Source organism: Antechinus flavipes, chromosome 1, assembly GCF_016432865.1.
Source record: "Antechinus flavipes isolate AdamAnt ecotype Samford, QLD, Australia chromosome 1, AdamAnt_v2, whole genome shotgun sequence".
Classification (NCBI taxonomy): domain Eukaryota; kingdom Metazoa; phylum Chordata; class Mammalia; order Dasyuromorphia; family Dasyuridae; genus Antechinus; species Antechinus flavipes.
Genome location: NC_067398.1, coordinates 55,326,432 through 55,343,118, shown reverse-complemented (window position 1 = coordinate 55,343,118; position 16,687 = coordinate 55,326,432). Strand labels below are relative to the sequence as shown.

The following is a 16,687-nucleotide window of genomic DNA, read 5'->3' as shown; positions in this document are numbered from 1 at the left end:
ACTCTGATGCTCAGTGATGCTCTATAGAATAAGAAGAATGGAGATGTCTTTTCCTTGGGAATAGTGAATAGTGAGGAATAGGGGCTGGTTGTCAGGGCTTGGCAAGAAGCAACTCCCCTCCTTAGTGTAAAGGGAGGGGCACTGAATTTCTTAAAGCCTAGCTTCCCCATTGTTTGTCACATGGCCCAAAATTCAACTAGTAGTGCTTCATTTCTTTTCATCCCAATTTTGTCATTTATATTATGTGACTTTTAGGGAATTAGTTGTCCTTCTCTGGACTTCAGTTCATATATAAAAAGAAGAATTTGATTCTAGAACTGATAATATATGCTTGAAGAACTCCCTTCCCCATCCCAATTCAAACATTCTATGTTCTAGGGCTCCTTCCAGTTCTAACATCCTGTGTTCTGACACCCTTCAGTTTGGACTTTCTAGGCTATCGAGTTCATTCCACCTCTGACACTGGGATGGTTCTTTGATCTTATGAAGTATTTTCTACTCATTGGATGTTTTTAAACAATGTAGAGACTTAGGAGGCCAGAAAAACCTTAAGATGTTCTTAGAGTGAATTGCTGAAGATACAATCCCTGTGGGAATGGAACTTGGGATCCTGCTGTGGGGAATACCCAAAATGGAATTAGAGTCACTAAAAGCCTATGAGAAGACACCAAAGACATTCTTTGATGGCTTCCCATCCTTGGCCTGTTCCCCTTGGCTACCTCTGACTCAGTGACTACCGTATTACTCAATGCTAATATGTTATTATTGTTTATAGAAGTCAGATGCAGCTATAGCAAAAACCAATGTGTGCTAACTGAGCTCACATATGGTTGACCCTTGAAGCTGCCCTGAAGAAGCCTATGGAGATCCGGAAATCTGTATTAAGGGATGGAGACCGCAAACGGAGAAAATGAAAACAAGTTGTCTTACTACTCCTGCGGAGCAGAACAAAAGACTAAATCCAGGATCCTAGAGTGTCAAAGTTGGAAGGGACCTTAGGACCAAGAATGTTAGAGTTGGGAAAAAAAACTTTCAAGCCCTAGAATGTTAGAACTTGAAGGGATCTCAGAAACTAAAATGTCAGAACTGGAAGAAAGATTAGATTATAGAATATGAGAGTTAAAGGAGGGCTTAGAATGTAGTAGAATTGGAAGAGACCTTAGGAACCTAAAATGTTAGGGCTTCAAAGAATCTTAGAACCTAGAATATTAGAACTGGATGAGACTTTAGAGCTGAGAATGTTAGGGCTTGAAAGGGTCTTAAGACATAGAATGTTAGAATTTGAAGAAATCTTAGAACCTAGAATGTCAGAGCCAGCAGAGAGATTAGTCTATAGAATGTGAGAACTGGAGGTGCCTTAGAACATAGAATATTAGTGTTGGAAGAGATTTTAGTAACTAGAATGTTAGAGCTGGAAGAGACTTTATATGTTAGGCTTAAAAGGACTTTAGGATGAAGAATGATAGGACTTGAAGGTACCTTAGAATCTAGAATGTTAGTACATGAAGGGACCTCAGAACATAGAATTTTAGAACTGGATGAGATTTTAGAACCTAGAATGTTAAAGCTTGAAAGAACCTTCAAACCTAGAATCTTAGGGTTTGAAGGGATATTTAGAACCTAGTATGTTAGGACTTGAAGACACCTTAGAATCTAGAATGTTAGGGTTTGAAAGGTCCTTAGAACCTAAAATGTTAGAACTGAATTAGACTTAAGAGCCTAGAATGTTAAGACTAGAAAGGACCTTAAATCTAGAATGTTAGAACTTGAAGAGTTTAGAATTTAGAAAGTTAGGACTCAAAAAAGTGTAGAACTTAGAACGTTAGAACTGAATGAGACTTTTGAGCCTAGAACATTAAGGTTTGAAGGGACCTTAAATTCTAAAATGTTACAATTGAAGGAATATTAGAACCTAGCGAGATTAGAATATAGAAAGTGAAGGTTGGAAGGGGTCTTAGAACATAGAATGTTGGTGCTGGAAAAGAACTTAGGAACCTAGAAATGTCAGAGTTGGAAGGGAACTTGGAACTCAAAATGTCAGAAAGGGAAGGAGTCTTAAAGGTTACACAGTCTAATGTCTCAATTTACAGATTTGGGAAGTGTGGCTCAGAGGAATTCAGTGACCTGTCCAAGGCCACATGATGAATTAATAGCAGGGCTAGGCCTAAAGCTAGGTCTTTTTGGCTTCCCATTGAAGGCTCTTTCCCCTATAAAGGCAGAAGATTTATTTGTTTATAAAGGCAAGTGGTGAGTGTTGGACAGGACTGGGATGAGGCCATTGGGATCCTTACTGCAGCCATGCTTCTAAAAGGCACGCAACAATTCTTGTCACTGCTCCTGTTTCCAATGTTCTGGCCTATAGCTGGGAAGAAAAAGGATTTGGGCAAGGGGTAGGGAACAAAAAGGACTCGAACCCCTAAGCCTCAGCTTCCTTCTTTGTAAAATGAGTTGAACTTGATGCTTTCTGAGATTCTTTTCAGCTATAAATCTATGAAATTATAGACAGTGTATTGGTATCAAAGGATTTAGAGGCTCCTTAAAGTTTATCTAATCTAGATGTTCACAAAATGAGGTATAGTTCAGGGATCCTGAGCACTCTGGGACTATTTCACAGGGGGTCTGTGAAATCAAAACTGTTTTCACAGTGATGTTTTAATTTTTAACGTGGTAAATATAAACTCATAAGCAAAAACTCCTTGTGGGGGAGAAGAGGGTCCTCAATAATTTTTAAGAATGTAAAGAAGTACTGAGATCAAAAAGGTTGAGACTCCCACTACTTACTGTATTGAAAAGAAAATTAAGGCTCTGAGAGGTGACTGTACAGTTCAGCTCTGTACTCATCAAACCATGTGTTACAAAGATAAATCAGTCCCTGTCCCCAAGGAATTTGATTTCTACTGAGGAATACAATTTGCATACATAATTAAACAAAAAATATGTAATTTTGTGAGAAAGACAGTAGTAGCTGGAGGTTCAGCAAAGACTTTTGTAGGAAATAATGATGGTACTTAGCTTTGAAGGAAATTGGGATTTCTAAGGAAGTAAAGGAGAAGAGGGTGTGCAGTCTTAGAATGAAGGAGGGAAGGAAGGAAGGGAATAAGCATTTATAAAGCTCCTACTGTGTTCCAGGCCCTGTGCTAACTGCTCTTACAAATATTATTTCATTTCATCCTCACAATAATCTTGAAAGGTAGGTCTTCTTATAATTCCCATTTTATAGGTGAGAAAACGGAATCAAACAGAGGTTCAGTGACAATTAACCCAGGGTCACATAGGTAATAATTGTCTGAAGGTGAATTTGAACTCAGGTCTTTCTGACCTCAGGTTTAGCTTTATTACTGAACTAACAACTGCCTCTGTCTGAGAGACCCAAGATGGGACGTTATGTGTGAGGAAAAATGAAGCCTGGCTTAGGGGGCATTAAACTTGAAAAATAGTAACATTCACTAAGCATAAGGAGTTAAAAGAAGAGTTCTGCTCAAGGGTCAGACATTCAGGGGGCAAATTTCAGTTTTGCCACTTCCACTTGTGTGACCTAAACAAGTCACGTAATTTTATGAGAAGACTGGACTAACTGATCTGTAAGGTCCTTTATAGCTGCAAGTCTGGGATTCTATGAATATTTTTCCTTCTCTTTCCCTTTCTCCTCCATCTCCCCTTCTTCTTCTCCCCCTTCTTTTTTCTTGCACTCTATTCTCTTTTCCTCCCTCCCCCATCTCTGTCTCTTTCTTCTGTCTCTGTCTCTCTCTGTGTCTCTATCTCCCTTTGTCTTTCTCTTTTCCCTCCATCTCTTCACCTCTCTTCTTTCTGTCTCTCTTTCTCTGTCTCTCATTTTCCTCCACCTTTCTATTTCTCTCTTTCTGCATCTCTCCTCTCTGTCTCTCTCTCTTCCTCTTTTCTCTGTCTCTCTCTCCTTTTATAAAATTTGAGGTCTATGATGTTCATTTCTCTGCATCCTCATCTGTGTGTGTGTGTATGTGTGTGTGTGTGTCTCAGGGCATGTGTATGTTTTGGCCAGGGTGCAATGGCACAGTTAATAATAGCAACCCCAATAATAATAATGATGGTAACAACAATAACAACAGAAAGGGGAGGACTCTCCACACCGTAAATACAGGACGGAGAAGCATGCCCACAGACGCCTTCAATGAAGAAATCTGATAAGGGCGAAATTCCAAGGGACGAGGAAATTGGACAGAACAAACAGTGGAATCGGTACATTCCAGGCATAACATTCCAGGAAAGAGGGAGGGAGAGAAGGGAGGGGAAACAGAAAGAAAGAAAGTTTGTTATTTTTTTTAAGGGAACGAAAAAAGAAAGAAAGGCGTTTTGTAACCTAAGGCCCCGAGTGTTTCTCTCCAACCACGGCCCGGCCTTGTTCCAGGCCCAGGCTGAGCCAAAAATGTTGAGGTAACCATGTTCAGCTATTTGAAAACAACCCTTCCTGTTTCAGGCCTGTGTGTGGTGGGGGCTCGAGCCTGTATGCTCAGGCCCCAGAATGATGATGCCTTATTTATGCTGCCTAGAGACTGGAGGGGCCCGGGCTGGAACACACTGAACCCTCCCCAGAGCTCTGCTCCTCAAAGACTGCCTTCATGACCTGGGTAAAGAGGGGCCACTTTGTGGCCAGCCCGCACTGGAGAGTGAGGGGGGGCAGGCGCCTGGGGGCAGTGGACAGGCTGTTCTGGGGCCTTGCAGCCTCCAGTACCGCCAAGAGGGCTTCTCTGTGGCTGTCAGTGGCACCCCTTTACTCCCCATCACCCAGGCTCAGCATCTCAAAGGCAGACTTGATTCCTTCATCTCCCAAATTTTCTCACATTTAATCATTCATCAAACAATTCTGTCTAGGTGATATCTTTTTTAAGGACTCCTTCTTTCCTTTTCCAGGGGCTCCCCCGTCTAGCATAGGCCCTCTTCACCTCTCTCCAGTGCAATCTAAATGACATCCCAACTGGTCTTGACTCTAGTCTTCCTCTACTTGGATCTCATCGACAAGTTCATCTTCCTAAACCATCACCTTGATGGTGTCCCTCAAGAACCCTCAGTGACTCACTGCTGGATTTCACAGCTGAAATCCAAACCCCACTGCCTGGCACTCACAGCCCTAGGGTTCTGCTCTCAATTTCTCTCAAACTTCTCTTCTTTTTATTTATCTGAGTTCCACTCTTTCTTCAAGGTGACAGTGAAAGCCTTGTTCAATTTTGACAAGTTTACTGAAAAATGATGAGTTTTTCCAACCACAGCAGTTCTAGTAGAGCAACTTTTGAGTGAGTGATGTCCAAAGTGTGTGTTTTGTGTGTGTGTGTGTGTGTGTGTGTGTGTGTGTGTGTGTATCTAAGTGTGCTGTGTGAGTGTCTGTGTGAGTGTGTGTATGCTTACCCATAAGGGGACAGGGTCATTGCCCCAGGTAGGACTGCATCCTGACCCCAGGGATGTGTGATCAACCAAATGGAAGGTTGGACTGCAGGTCACCTCCCCCCTCACCATGGTTCATCTCCAGTGCCCCCTCTCACATTATCCCCTCATATTTGTCCTCCACTTTCATTCACACTCCCTCCCTCTGCTGTGAAAACTCTCAATCTTCCTCCTTCACTTATGAGCCAGGTGTCTGCCCCTTAGCAAAGCTATAACCTAAATTAACTGCTACTCATTGCAGATTGGTAAATTCGACCCTAAGGAGCTTACATTCTACTGGGAGAAACAACATGTATATTTATATCTATATTCACATCTACATCTACTATCTATCTATCTATCTATCCATCTATCCATCCATCCATCATCCATTTATTTATCTATCTATTCATCCATCCATCCATCTACCCATCTATGTATCTATCTATCTATTCATCCATCCATCCATCCATCCATCCATCCATCTATCCATCTATCTATCCATCTATCCATCCATCCATCCATCCATCCATCCATCTATCTATCCATCCATCCATCCATCCATCTATCCATCCATCCATCCATCATCCATCCATCCATCCATCCATCCATCTATTTATCTATCTACAAAATAAGACCCTCCCTCCTTTCACCTGGTGGTTTTGTATTTCAGGTGGGACAATGAGTTAGAAAGGCTGAGCAGGCAGAGATGGATTTTACCCTGGATTGGAGATCTCCTTACATTATCTTCCTCCTTCATTTTCATTATCTTCTCTTTCTCTCAAAGATCTGCCCTGAATTTCATCCTCAGAACAAGTTTGTGAAGTAGGCAAGGCAACAATTATTTTTCCCTTCATTTTATGGATGAAGGAACTGAGGCTTATTCTGAAAGTGAGAATGACTCATCCTCTTTCATATCATGAATTAAAAACAATGCTGGTGTTTCTGATTATTGTTGTTCAACCATTTCTACTCTTTGTGGCCCCACTTGAGGCTTTCTTGGCAGAGATATGGTTTGCTAATTGCTTCTCTAGTTTATTTTACAGATAAGAAAAAGGGGGCAAACAGAAGTAAGTGACATGTCCAAGGTCACATAGCTAGTATGTATCTGAAGTCAGATTTGAACTCAGAAAGTCGAATCTTCTTGACTCCAGACCCAGCCCTTTCTCCATCGCACATCTAGCTGCCCACTGTACTTTTAATACAATTTAGATGCAGAGCTTTCTAAAGTGTGTGGCACAATTTCCTGGTTTTTTTTTTTTGTTTGTTTGTTTTTTAGCTAGAGGATGCTTTATATAACTTACTATATTCTAGATCCCTCAAGGCCATCAAGAGGAAAATCAGTGATGTTTCTATGCTAGGATCCAGTGATATTCTCAAGCATTGAGATAGGTGGAATGGTTTGCCCCTAAACCAGTTGTCACTTTTAGCTTCTAGTTGCCTGAAGTATCTCTGCTCTACTCTCTTAATTTCTGCTTCTAAATTACTGTGGTTTGAAGAACACCAGGTAATTAAGTTGGTTAAAACTTGTTTATAAATTTAGAGAACCTAGCCTCTGGGTGAGATCATTGATTTAGGGTTTAGAAAGGATCCATGGATCCTTCAAAGGTTGTTAGAGTCATGGACTCTGGAGAAGCTTGTATGAAATCTTATTCCAAATTATGTTTTTAAATGCATAAAATAAAATATATAGGCCTACAAAGCAAGTCAGTTGTTTTGTTGAAATGCAGTTAAGGGGCAGTGAGGTGATACAGTGGATAGACCACCAGCCCTGAAGTTAAGAGGACCCGAGTTCAAATCTGGTCTCAGACACTTAATGCTTCCTAGCTGTGTGATCCTGGGCAAGTCACTTAACCCCAATTGCCTCAGCAAAAAAGAAAGAAAGAAAGAAATATAGTTAAAATATTTCTTTAAAAAACAAACAAACATGGTCTATATGGTCTATTTTACTGATGAGTAAACTGATGCCTAACATGGAAAAATGACCCAAAATCATATAAGAAGTAAATGGCAAAACTGGTGGTACCATAGTGCACAGAGGTCTGGACCTGGGACAGGAAAATTTATCTTCCTGAGTTTAAATATGGCCTCAGACATTTAGTTGGAAGATCCTGAGCAAGTCACTTCATCCTATTTGCCTCAGTTTCCTCATCTGTAAAATGAACTGAAAATGGAATGGCAAACCACTTCAGTGTCTTTGCCAAGAAAATCCCAAAAGGAGTCATGGAGAGTTGGACAGATCTGAATAACAAGAAAAAGATTTGAACTCAAGTCCTTTAGTGCCAAATATTGTGTTCTCTCCCCTCTACTTCTACAGGAATTCCCTTATGGGTAAAGAACATGAGTATTAATGAAATATGATTATAAGGAAGAAAGTGCAGACTTTGAGCACAGAAAATCTGAGTTCCAGTCCTGATCTTACTACATGAGCTTCATTCAGAAATTCATTCAGAAGTAGCTAGAGGGCACAGTAAATGAAGCACTGGCTCTGAAGTCAGGGGAACCTGAGTTCCAATCCAGCCTTAGATACTTTACACTTACTGGCTGTGTGACCCTGAGTAAGTCACTTAACCTCAATTACTTCATATAAAAAAAGAAAAGAAAAAGTATTTCAGTACCTCAGTTGTTTCCCATGCAAAATGACTCACGATAGCTTTAGTACGTTGTTCTGAGGACGGTGGTTCACAAGCTATTAAAAAAAAGTGCAAAATTTCTAATTATCATTGCCATATGGATGAGATTCTTGACTCTCCTGGACAATGTAAGCGTTATCTAGGCTAAAAGCAGGAGCACATGTTAATGTGCTGTCCAGATTCCTTCCAGCCCCAGGAGGGGATATTTGCAGCGATGAAATGGCATCTGTATGGCAAAGAATAGCCCCAAGAAACTAAATACAGCCTCTGTCCCCAGTGGAGACTCCTGATTTAGTAGGCTGTGGGTGGCTGGTTTTAGTGGGTGACTGGGCCTGATTTAATCATATGTAGGGCGATGGAGAGAAGGGGATGGGCAGGCTGCCACTCACAATAGCCCGATACTGCTCACTGGCCACAGCCACACACCCCCTGAGGCACAGCCCTGACAGAGGATTTCCTGCAGGCTGATGGGAAACTCTACCCCAGCTTGGTCAGAGCCATCACCCTGTCACTTTTAGGGAAGGAGGGGGTCTTTAACACCACCAGCCTCCCATTTTTGCCTCCCTGTCTCAATCCTATATTTAAGGGGCAGGGGAGACACCGGGCTTAGATCTGAATTCAAATCTTGGTAGATGTGTTATCTGTGTGTCAATTCACTTAAGTTCTTGGATTAAGTAACCTATTATAAAATCCTTTCTAGATTTAGGTTTATAAAGGGCAGGGAACAAATATTGATCAAGAACCTACTATGTGGCGGGCATGGTGCTTAGTGCTTTACAATTACTATCCTATTTAATTCTCACAATATCCTTAGGAGGTAGATGCTGTTATTGTTTACAGATAAAGGTTCAGTGTCTTTTCTAGGATGACACAGCTAGTAAATGTCTAAAACTGGATTTGAATTCAGATTTTCCTGATTCCAGGATCAGCACTACTGCAATACCCGATGATATCCAAGGCCTTCTAGTGGAGACTAACATTTACATATCAGAAATACTTTTTCTATAAACTAAAATATTCATTCAAGCTGTTGTCAAAGCTGACATATCAGAATATCAGAGGGAATTTTAGCAAAGAATTAATCAACGGACATTTAATGAGCTTGCCAGTTGCTATAAGATAAAGCCAAAATGAAATAGTCCCTATCCTCATGAAGTTTATGTCCAATTGGACCTCAGAACTAGCTCTCTAAAACCCTCCTCAAAATGGGATTTCCTCCCTCAGGCTTCGAGGCTTCCTTTCTACTTTGTGCCCAGGAGATTCATCCTCTTGATTTCTAGACTAGACCATAATTTAGTAAAATCCCCCACTGCATCGTGGGCCATTACCAATCATCCTGACTTTTGAATTGTCACTGGATTTCAATGTTCTGGAGAGAGTGAGTCTGATGACTTTGCAAAGTGCTTCCTCACTGGAGTCCAACTCGCATGTAAGTCAAGACATCCTCCTCATGATATCACCGGCCTCCTTTGAGAATGAAGGATGAACAATAGCAAGAAGTAGACTCAAGTCACCCTGGTAGCTTTCTGAATCTGTGTGGTGGGATGTGTTCCAAAGAATTCCAGCTTAGAATAAGAAAATCCAAATTTAAGCTCTGACTCTGGACATTTAGGAGTACCTGATCACAGGCACAGATCTCTTATCAATATATATAAAAATCAATAACAAGGTCATAGAATACCGTTGCAGAGGCAAATTCTGGCTCATATGGTTGATGACCTTCTATGGTCCCAAAGTTCACAGGATTCTACTCCTTGTGAACTTGGAATTAGAACTTTTTTTGGTGGTTGTGGTTATTGTTCGGTCATCTAAGGCTTTCTTGGCAAAGCTACGGGGCTGATTTGCCATTTCCCTTTCCAGCTTATTTTACAGATGAAGAAACTAAGGCAAATAGGAGAAATGACTTGTCCAGGGTCACATAGTAAGTCCGAGGCCAACATTGAACTCAGGATGAGTCCAGGATGAATCTTCCTGACTCCAGGCTTGGCAGTGTCCAATATGTCAGCTAGGTGTCCTGGGGAATGCCTTGTGGGCTACCATGTGGGAAAGGGATAAGATTTAGTTGGCTTGGCCACAGAAGGCCAAACTGGGAATGACTGGTGGCAGGTGCGGAGGTCCCGAAAACCTTTCTACTAAGAAGAGCCTGAGCTGTCTTCACATGGCACAGGTGGAACAGCCCCTGGAGGTATTTAAACAAAGGCTGGATGGCCATTTGTAAGGAATGTGGTTCAGGAGATTCCTGTTCTGGGACAGACAGGAAGAGACAGCCTGAGGTCCTTCCTCACTCCAGCTTCTGTGAGGCTCTTTTTGTTTTTTCACTCAGGCTATGAGCTTCCCAATGGACAGAACCATGCTTTCTCCTTCCTGTCATTCTAGTCAGGTACAGGGGAGCAGAAGAAAGTCTAAAAACCTAAGCTCTTCTCATGGGTCAGAAAACAAGAATTTTCCCCAAACTTTGCAGGCTAGAAGATGACTTGGCTATTGAACTTAAAGGTAACTCATTTTCTCTCACTATGTCTTTTATTAAACAAGTATTTATAATTACAATAATATTATAACAACGTTACATTTAGAACTGATGCTAAGTGAAATGAGCAGAACCAGGAGATCATTATACACTTCAACAATGATATTGTATGAGGATGTATTCTGATGGAAGAGGATTTCTTTGACAAAAAGACCTAACTCCATTTCAATTGATAAATGATGGACAGAAGCAGCTACACCCAAAGAAAGAACACTGGGAAATGAATTTAAACTGCTTGCATTTTGATTTTTCTTCCTGGGTTATTTATACCTTCTGAATCCAATTCTCCCTGTGAACAAGAGAACAAGAGAGTATGTCAGTTCTGCAGACATATATTGTATCTAGGATATACTGCAACATATTTAACATATATAGGACTGCTTGCCATCTGGGGGAGTGGGTAAAGGGAGGGAGGGGAAAAATTGGAACAGAAGCGAGTGCAAGGGATAATGTTATAAAAAAATTACCCTGGCATGGGTTCTGTCAATAAAAAGTTATTACAAAATTTTTAAAAAATGTTATATTTAATATATTTACATAATTTATATAATTATTTATATGATTTATACAATTATATTTAACATAATCTGGCATAATAATTTACTATTAGGTAATTATTTTGTAATAATATACCAGCATTTATATAGTGCTTTAAGGTTTGCAAAGCACTTTACATTAACTGATTTGATTCTTACAAATTTGGCAAATAGATGCTAATTTTAACCTCATTTTACAGATGAGGAATTGAGATAGAGAGAAGTTAAGTGCCTTGTCCACCATCACACAGCATCTGAGGTAGCATTTGAACTCACGTCTTTCTGTCTCTAAGTCATTTACTTTTGATCACTGAGCTGATGCTGTGATAGATATAAAGATGAGATAAACATTTATCTACTCATTCATTTATCATGTATTTATTTAATACCTTCTACATGCTGGACACAGTGCTGGGCACCAAAGACCCCAAAACAAGAAAAAGAAACAATTCTTGCTCTATACTCCCTTACATTCCAAGAGCTAGAACAGGGAACAATGTACACATGTAAATTTTTAATGTTTAGTTCCAACATTTATATAAAAATACAAATTATATACAAAATAAACATGAAAGCAGTCTATGGAATAGGGAAGTATAATAGAATCCAGAAGGATCAGGAAAGGCCCCATGAAGGACCTGAGTTGAACCCTGAAGACAGATTTTTTTAAAATATTATTTTATTTTTCCAAATACATGCAGAGATAATTTTCAACTTTAACCTTTGAAAAACTTTGTATTCTAAATTTTTTCTCCCTTTCTATTCCTTTCCTCTTCTCCTAAAGAGTAAGCAATCCAATGTAGATTAAATGCGTGCAATTCTTCTAAACATATTTCCATTTTTGTCATGCTGAGCAAGAAAAATCAGACCAAAAGGGAAGATTAAAAAAAAAAAAACACAAGAAAGAAAAAAAAAAACAAGCAAACAACAACAAAAGGTGAAAATACCATGTTGTGACTCACATTCAGTTCTCATATTTTTCTTTCTGAATATGGATGGCTCTCTCCATCACAAGTTGAAAAGAGTCATGTCTATCACAATTGATCATCACAAAACTTATTGTTGCTGTGTACAATGTTCTCTTGGTTCTACTCACTTCACTTAGCATCAGTTCATGTAAGTTTCTCCAGGCTTTTTTGAAACCAATCTGCTCATCATTTCTTATAGAATAATAATATTCCATTAACTTTATATAACATAACTTATTCAGCTATTCCCCAATTGATGGGCATTCATTCAATTTTCAGTTTCTTGCCACTACAAAAAGAGCTGCTACAAACATTTTTGTATATGAATCCTTCTCCCTCTTGGGATACAGACCCAGTAGAGACACTTTTGTCATCTTAGCCAATCTGAGAAGTGTGAAGTGGTACCTCAGAGTTGTTTTAATGTGCATTTCTTTAATCAATAATAGAACATTTTTTTCATATTACTAGAAATAATCTCAGTTTCTTCACCTGAAATTGTCTGTTCATATCTTTTGACCATTTATCAATTAGAGAATGGCTTGTGATCTTAAAAATTTGAGTCAACTCTGCTTATTTTAGAAATGAGGCCTTTAGGATCTGTATGTGCAGGAATGTTTGTGGCAGCCTTCTTTGTAGTGGCCAGAAACTGGAAACTGAGTGGATGCCCATCAATTGTAGAATGGCTGAATAAATTGTGGTATATGAATGTTATGAAATATTATTGTTTGGTAAGAAATGACTAACCGGATGATTTCAGAAAGGCCTGGAAAGACTTACATGAACTGATGCTGAGTGAAATGAGCAGGATCAGGAGATCATTATATACTTCAACAACAATACTACATGATGATCAATTCTGATGGATGTGGCCCTCTTCAGCAATGAGATGAACCAAATCAGTTCCAATGGAGCAGTAATGAACTGAAACAGCTATGCCCAGCGAAAGAACTCTGGGAGATGACTATGAACCATTACATTGAATTCCCAATCCCTATATTTTTGCCTGCCTGCATTTTGGATTTCCTTCACAGGCTAATTGGACAATATTTCAGAGTCTGATTCTTTTTTGTACAGCAAAATAACGGTTTGGTCATGTATACTTATTGTATATCTAATTTATACTTTAACATATTTAACATCTACTGGTCGTCCTGCCATCTGGGGGGGGGGGGAAGGAGGAGAAAAATTGGAACAGAAGGTTTGGCAATTGTCAATGCTGTAAAATTATCCATGCATATAACTTGTAAATAAAAAGCTATTAAAAAAAAAGAAAGAAATGAGGCCTTTATCAGAAACACTAGCTGTAATAGTTTTCCCCCAAGCTTTCTGCTTTGATTTTTTATGCAAAATCTTTTAAATTTAATGTAGCTAGATGGTATAGTGGATACCTGTCCTAGAGTCAGAAAGACCTGAGTTCAAAATCCAGCCTTAGATATTTTAACACTTACTATGTGAGCCAGGCAAATCATATAACCCCAATCGCTTCTCAAAAAAAATTCTTCTCTTCTTTTAATGTGATTAAAATGATCTGTTTTGCATTTTCTCACTGTATAAATTATTGCCCAGTCACTGAGTCAGGATGTATCAAAAACAGAACTTAAGTCCATGTATTTTTAACTGAGGTCAGCTTTCTGTGCTTCATTTCATACATATACAGAATAGAGTCTTAATAAGTGGTTGGTTTATGAATTGACTCTGGAAACACTTTTTTGTATTGTAAATGTTTTATTTTAGTTTTAAAATATTGAGCAAAACAGGACTGAGCTGAACTGGACTTTTTGGGTAGCAATTAAATCCAATGTCTTATAATTAACCTCCCTTAACTAACTTAGCCATGGTGAGGACGAAGGTGAGTCCTGTATGAAAGGGCCTTGGGGCCTAAAATCAAGGGCTGGCTTTGGTTGTTGATCCTTTTTCTATAGTGAATCAGGAAGGTTCCATCACTGTCCCTGTCACACTGGGGCACAGATGAACTGGATCATTACTAGGCCCATGTCTAGAAAAGGAGAACAAGAAGGAAGTTAGGAATCCAGCAAAGGAAGAATTTAGAACTGGAAAGAGATCTTTGGATGGTAGAGTCCACTAAGATCTGGCTCTTGCTCCCATGAGTCCTCAGACTGACCTTGCTCATGCTGGCTACTAAGACATGAAATTCCACCCTCATTCTTCTGAGTTAGGCCATTATTCCTGGTTAAAATATAAAATGCCCTGCTCAAGGGTAAAACATTAAACTTTATCAGTCATTAACACCTCATCATGAACAAGTCTACGAAATTCATTCTTTTCTGTATGAGAGGATCCATTCCTATTCACTCCAGCAAGCTTACTTTATGCTATTAGTTGAGGACACAGATGTAGGATGTTAAACTGTATCTCACCTCAGGGAGCTTACAGTTTACTGAGGAAGAAGGAAAAGACACAGCAAGTAAATAACCTCAGTCGTCTCAACTGTAAAATGAGACAATAAAAACACCTATTTCCCCAAGGTTGTTATGAGGATCAAATGAGATCATATTGATAAAGTGATCTGTAAACCTTATAGCACTACATAAATTCTAATAATAATAATAATAAATTGAGCACTAGTCAGAGAGACCTACAAGGGAGATATTGTTAGAGGAGAGGGGAGGTACCTGAGATACTTAGAATAAACTATTCTAATAGTTTGCACTATTATCTTTTAACCTTTCCATTCAATTTCCCCTCTAGACCCTTTCTTCAAGTGACGCAAGGTATAGTTGAAAGACCTTTAGATTGTGATTCAGAAAGCCCAATTCAAATTCCATTTTGTCACAAATATATTGTAACCTTAGGACCATTTCCTGCACTTCCTGTTGCACAGGATTCCCTAAGGTGGGAGCTAAAGACCACCTAATTCAACTTATGGGAATCCTTTCTATAATAATGTAATCCCTCACCTTCCCAAGGTAGTTCATCCTCAATTATTTGGAGTTTTTTTTTCCTTTTCTTTCCTTCTCCAGAGTTCTTTTTTTTTCTTCATTATTTTAAACTTGTGTTGACAAATTTCATTTTCATGTCATCTTCATTTCTGAAGAGATTCCTCCTTCCTCTCCTAAGCATCTCTTTGAACAAAGAATAAAATAGAAAGAGAAGTAAAAACCACTTAAAACCAAACATCAACTATCATATTCCAAAATCCCAACACCTTCCCATCATACTGGTCTGTTCACTGTTCCTCACATACCTAGCTCCATTTCCCATCTCCATTGCCTTTAATGGTCTCCTTTCTAATCTCCGTCTCTTAGAATTCCTGACTTCCTTTTATATTTGGATCCAGACTATTTCCTCCAGGAAATCTTGCTTGTTCTTTCCAGCTCACTCTTTGTCTTTTGTGCTCTGATACTGGTACATATCTTCTCCACACGAAAACTCCTTGAGGGACAGAGACTGTGCTTTTTCTTTGTATCTTCAGGGTTTATCTACCATATAGTAAATGCTTAATAAATGCTTGCTGATTGGTTGGTTAGTTGGTTGGGATCAATCAGAAAAGTAATTACCTCTCCATTGAACCTACTATCAAATACTTAAAGAAACTGTTCATGGTTTTCTTTAGTCCTTTTCAGGTTAAATATTTCCAGTTGTCTTCATTTTTCCCCTCATTATTGTGGTGCCTTTACTCTGGATAGGATCATTTGGTAAAGTTCATGCAAAAATGCAGAGCTCATAATTGAGCAAAATACTCCATGTTTACTTAAAAAAAACAGGACAGAAAACAGACTAATACTGACTACAATATCCAAATGTGGGGAAGGGGAAGCTAAAATATTATCACCCCCATGGCTCACATGAGAAACTGAGGCTCAAAGTAGATAAATGATTTCCCTTGATCGCACTGAGCAGTTTTAAGATCTGAATCTTGGTCTCCTGACTTCTAGTTCTGAGACCTTTCCATGAAAACACTGCATTTCAAACCCAAATAATAAGTCTCTCTCATTTCAAGCAAAGTAAATAGTAATAGTATTTTTAGTATTAGATTTTTAAGATGGAGGGGTGTGTGTGGTGCAGTTATTGACAAACTCTCAGGTTATATCACTTAATAATCTACTCTGTTTCCCAAAAAACATTTTCAAGGGATACTTGGGCAAAGTGCAAGGCTGATTCCATCAGTCAAACAAAAGAAAACAAAACAGCTCTAATGGACCCATAGAACATTGGAGTTGGAGAGGAGTTTAGAACATGGATTGTTAGAACCCAAAGGTACTTTGAAAGTGCTTTAAAACATGAAATGTTAGTACCTTAAGATACTTTGAAAGTGCTTTAAAACATGAAATATTAGAACCTAAAGGTACTTTGAAAATGTTCTAAAACATGAAATATTAGAACTTGAAAGCCCTAGCAAATGATAGAAGAGTTCTATAGTCCTAGATTTCCTGGCTCACAGTCCAAAAGGACTGCTTTTTTATTTGTATTTGAACCCTTATGTCTTGGCACCTAGTAAATGCTCAAATATGCTGTAATTATCTTGGGAAAGTCATTTAACTTCTACCTCAGTTTCTCCAACTGAAAAATGGGGATAATAATAGTCCTCAGGTTGTTATGAGGATCAAACTAGATAATATTTGTAGGATACAGCATACGAAGGGCACTCAGTTGTTCCCTTCTCCTTCC

General features: G+C 39.0%; 1 long non-coding RNA gene across 1 annotated transcript in view; it reads right to left on the bottom strand.

Moving 5' to 3' along the window:
- Window positions 1–13,749: 13,749 nt before the first annotated feature.
- The window catches only part of LOC127548532 (uncharacterized), a 32,401-nt gene continuing 29,463 nt past the window's right edge, over window positions 13,750–16,687 (bottom strand). The window contains exons 2-3 of the long non-coding RNA XR_007950428.1: window positions 14,977–15,141; window positions 13,750–14,054 (exon numbers count right to left, since the gene is read on the bottom strand). This is a non-coding gene — a long non-coding RNA (uncharacterized LOC127548532). The remainder of the gene's footprint in view (window positions 14,055–14,976; window positions 15,142–16,687) is intronic.